Source organism: Heterodontus francisci, unplaced genomic scaffold (genome assembly GCF_036365525.1).
Source record: "Heterodontus francisci isolate sHetFra1 unplaced genomic scaffold, sHetFra1.hap1 HAP1_SCAFFOLD_1984, whole genome shotgun sequence".
Lineage (NCBI taxonomy): Eukaryota > Metazoa > Chordata > Chondrichthyes > Heterodontiformes > Heterodontidae > Heterodontus > Heterodontus francisci.
This window is the reverse complement of record NW_027142098.1, coordinates 20,001-25,000: the sequence shown is the minus strand read 5'-3', so window position 1 is coordinate 25,000 and position 5,000 is coordinate 20,001.

The window sequence follows — 5,000 nt, the reverse complement described above, 5'->3', positions numbered from 1 at the left end:
TGGGGAAAGGTCAACTCGGGGCCCGGGAAAGTCGCCGAGTCCGACCCCATACACTTCCATGAGTTGGGGGTTTTGGCCTTCCCGGCCCAAGGCTCGCCTTATTTCGGCCTGCACTTTCGGAAAAGGGTGCATTCCTTTTGGTTAATGATTTCACCAGCCCGGGTCTTAGCCTCTGCCCCGACGGCTAAGTCTTTTGGTTAATGATTTCCTGCGGCTGGGACTACCCTTTCCCCCCGCCCTGCAGGCACCCGGGTCGGGAGGCCGTCGGGGGCACTTTCCGGGGCAAATCCGGACCCTTACGCAAGGGAGAGTGCGCCCCCCGCCTCGGCCGGGGGTCAGGCTGCCGCCTATTAAGCCCGACAGAAAACCCGAAAAATGGACGAAAATGGGAAAAAATCCCCATCCGAAAAAGGCTTAAAAGTCGGTTGGGCGGCAGCTAGGGTCGGTCTCTGCAGACCTGGAGGCTCGGGTGGACTCTTGGAATAAACGTCCAAGTCCCGACTTGCCACCTCCTACTACTGTGCAGATACCCCGCCAACCCCCAGCCACCCGAATGACAAGCGTCCGATCAGCGGGACGAATTTGACAACTCTGGCCGGACCTCTGGAACTCCATCCCGGGTAACCGGGGCAAATTTTTCCGCTTGATCGCCCTTCCACTGGTTAACCATTTGCCCTTTCGGACTTAGTCTCTGGACATTATTCGACGGATTTTCTGGTTAACCATTTGCCCTTTCGGACTTAGTCTCTGGGCATTATTTTCGACTTTTTGGTTAATGATTTCACACTTTTTACTTACTTTTGCGCTTTTTGGTTAATGATTACTCTGCTTACTGGTTAATTATTTGCCCTTTCGGACTTAGTCTCTGGACATTATTTTCGAGTTTTTGGTTAATGATTTCACACTTTTAACATATTTTTGCGCTTTTTGGTTAATGATTACTCTGCTTACTGGTTAACCATTTGCCCTTTCGGACTTAGTCTCTGCACATTATTTTCGACTTTTTGGTTAATGATTTCACACTTTTAACATATTTTTGCGCTTTTTGGTTAATGATTTCATACTTTTTACTTACTTTTGCGCCTTTTGGTTAATGATTACTCTGCTTACTGGTTAACCATTTGCCCTTTCGGACTTAGTCTCTGGACATTATTTTCGAGTTTTTGGTTAATGATTTCACACTTTTTACTTACTTTTGCGATTTTTGGTTAATGATTACTCTGCTTACTGGTTAACCATTTGCCCTTTCGGACTTAGTCTCTGGACATTGTTTTCGACATTTTGGTTAATGATTTCACACTTTTAACTTAATTTTGCGATTTTTGGTTAATGATTACTCTGCTTACTGGTTAACCATTTGCCCTTTCGGACTTAGTCTCTGGACATTGTTTTCGACATTTTGGTTAATGATTTCACACTTTTAACTTAATTTTGTGCTTTTTGGTTAATGATTTCATACTTTTTACTTACTTTTGCGATTTTTGGTTAATGATTACTCTGCTTACTGGTTAACCATTTGCCCTTTCGGACTTAGTCTCTGGACATTATTTTTGGGTTTTTGGTTAATGATTTCACACTTTTTACTTACTTTTGCCCTTTTTGGTTACTGATTACTCTGCTTACTGGTTAACCATTTGCCCTTTCGGACTTAGTCTCTGGACATTATTTTCGAGTTTTTGGTTAATGATTTCACACTTTTAACATATTTTTGCGCTTTTTGGTTACTGATTTCATACTTTTTACTTACTTTTGCGCCTTTTGGTTAATGATTACTCTGCTTACTGGTTAACCATTTGCCCTTTCGGACTTAGTCTCTGGACATTATTTTCGAGTTTTTGGTTAATGATTTCACACTTTTTACTTACTTTTGCGATTTTTGGTTAATGATTACTCTGCTTACTGGTTAACCATTTGCCCTTTCGGACTTAGTCTCTGGAGATTATTTTCGAGTTTTTGGTTAATGATTTCACACTTTTTACTTACTTTTGCGATTTTTGGTTAATGATTACTCTGCTTACTGGTTAACCATTTGCCCTTTCGGACTTAGTCTCTGGAGATTATTTTCGAGTTTTTGGTTAATGATTTCACACTTTTTACTTACTTTTGCGATTTTTGGTTAATGATTACTCTGCTTACTGGTTAACCATTTGCCCTTTTGGACTTAGTCTCTGGACATTATTTTCGGGTTTTTGGTTAATGATTTCACACTTTTTACTTACTTTTGCGATTTTTGGTTAATGATGACTCTGCTTACTGGTTAACCATTTGCCCTTTCGCACTTAGTCTCTGGAGATTATTTTCGACTTTTTGGTTAATGATTTCACACTTTTAACTTAATTTTGTGCTTTTTGGTTAATGATTTCATACTTTTTACTTACTTTTGCCCTTTTTGGTTAATGATTACTCTGCTTACTGGTTAACCATTTGCCCTTTCGGACTTGGTCTCTGGACATTATTTTCGAGTTTTTGGTTAATGATTTCACACTTTTTACTTACTTTTGCGATTTTTGGTTAATGATTACTCTGCTTACTGGTTAATTATTTGCCCTTTCGGACTTAGTCTCTGCACATTATTTTCGAGTTTTTGGTTAATGATTTCACACTTTTAACATATTTTTGCGCTTTTTGGTTACTGATTTCATACTTTTTACTTACTTTTGCGCCTTTTGGTTAATGATTACTCTGCTTACTGGTTAACCATTTGCCCTTTCGGACTTAGTCTCTGCACATTATTTTCGACTTTTTGGTTAATGATTTCACACTTTTAACATATTTTTGCGCTTTTTGGTTAATGATTTCATACTTTTTACTTACTTTTGCGCCTTTTGGTTAATGATTACTCTGCTTACTGGTTAACCATTTGCCCTTTCGGACTTAGTCTCTGGACATTGTTTTCGACATTTTGGTTAATGATTTCACACTTTTAACTTAATTTTGTGCTTTTTGGTTAATGATTTCATACTTTTTACTTACTTTTGCCCTTTTTGGTTAATGATTACTCTGCTTACTGGTTAACCATTTGCCCTTTCGGACTTAGTCTCTGGAGATTATTTTCGAGTTTTTGGTTAATGATTTCACACTTTTTACTTACTTTTGCGATTTTTGGTTAATGATTTCACACTTTTTACTTACTTTTGCGATTTTTGGTTAATGATGACTCTGCTTACTGGTTAACCATTTGCCCTTTCGGACTTAGTCTCTGCACATTATTTTCGAGTTTTTGGTTAATGATTTCACACTTTTTACTTACTTTTGCGATTTTTGGTTAATGATTTCATACTTTTTACTTACTTTTGCGATTTTTGGTTAATGATGACTCTGCTTACTGGTTAATTATTTGTACTTTCGGACTTGGTCTCTGGACATTATTTTCGACTTTTTGGTTAATGATTTCACACTTTTAACATAATTTTGCGCTTTTTGGTTAATGATTACTCTGCTTGCTTGTTACTGATTTCCCCTTTCGGACTTGATCTCTGGCCGTTCTTTTCGACCTTTTTGGATCAGGTTTCCACACTCTGAAATTATTTTGGGCTCACTGATTAGGCGAGATCAAGGGGGCATGCCTGGGCACTTTGGGCTCAGTTTGGGAAGGCGGCGTCCGTGTGCTCCTCCGCCCTTCCCGCACTTGCGGCTAGGTTTGCCAAACTGCGCTGACCCGCAGCCCTGCCTTTTTGCCCACGGCACGGAACGACTCAAGTCTGGCTCCGTTCCAGGCCGTTGCCTCCGGCTGCCCGCCGTCCGGCCGGCCTGGGACGTACCCCGGCTGACGGCGCCGGAGCCCCTCTAGCAGCCACCGGTGCCGCGGGCCAATGGGTCCGGGCGTTCCGGAGCTATCGGTGGGGAAGTGCTCTCCCCTTTTCCTGACGCCGTTCGCCCGAGCAGAGGTGCAGCCTGACGGGACTGCTGTCGCCTTCCGCGGCGCACCGGCCCCTTTCACCTGCCGTCGACCGCGCGGAGCTCGGACCTTCCTCCCCGAAGTTATGGCCCCGGCGCCGGAGGGTTCCCGGGGCCGGGCATTCAGCGGGGTGAGTCTTCACCTTCCCGGTCAGCCTGCGGGGTCGGTGCGCCGGCACTCGACGCGGGAGGGTCCCCTCTTTCCGTAGAGCCCCGCCCGGTGCCGATCGGCCGGCGGATTGCGGAGCGAACCGCGCCTGACCGACGGGCCTCGGAAACCCGTTGCAGTCGACGGGGGGGAACCGGACAGCGGGACGAGGTGCCGATTCCACCCGCAGATTCGATCCCGAAATCCCGCGGGATTCGGCGGTCCGACCCGACAGATTCAAACGTCGCCCGGGCGGCCCCCAGCGGTCGGGCCGGCCTGGTTCCGCCACCGCCCGATGCCCCTCGCCCCCGGCTACCGCCGACCGCGCCGACCGAGGGAATGCGGCCGGACGTCCGGCGGCAATCGGCCGGAAAGCGGTATGGCCATTTCCTACTGTCCCTCGGACGGGCAGAGGGGCGGCGCCGGGGCACTCGCGGACCAGGCCGCGCCCCTCCGAGCCCTACCGCCTGCCGTCGACCGCGCGGGGATCGGACCTCCCTCCCCGAAGTTATGGCCCCGGAGCCGGAGGGTAGCCGGGGCCGGGCATTCAGCGGGGTGAGTCTTCACCTTCCCGGTCAGCCTGCGGGGTCGGTGCGCCGGCACTCGACGCGGGAGGGTCCCCTCTTTCCGTAGAGCCCCGCCCGGTGCCGATCGGCCGGCGGATTGCGGAGCGAACCGCGCCTGACCGACGGGCCTCGGAAACCCGTTGCAGTCGACGGGGGGGGGGGAACCGGACAGCGGGACGAGGTGCCGATTCCACCCGCAGATTCGATCCCGAAATCCCGCGGGATTCGGCGGTCCGACCCGACAGATTCAAACGTCGCCCGGGCGGCCCCCAGCGGTCGGGCCGGCCTGGTTCCGCCACCGCCCGATGCCCCTCGCCCCCGGCTACCGCCGGCCGCGCAGACCGAGCGAATGCGGCCGGACGTCCGGCGGCAATCGGCCGGAAAGCGGT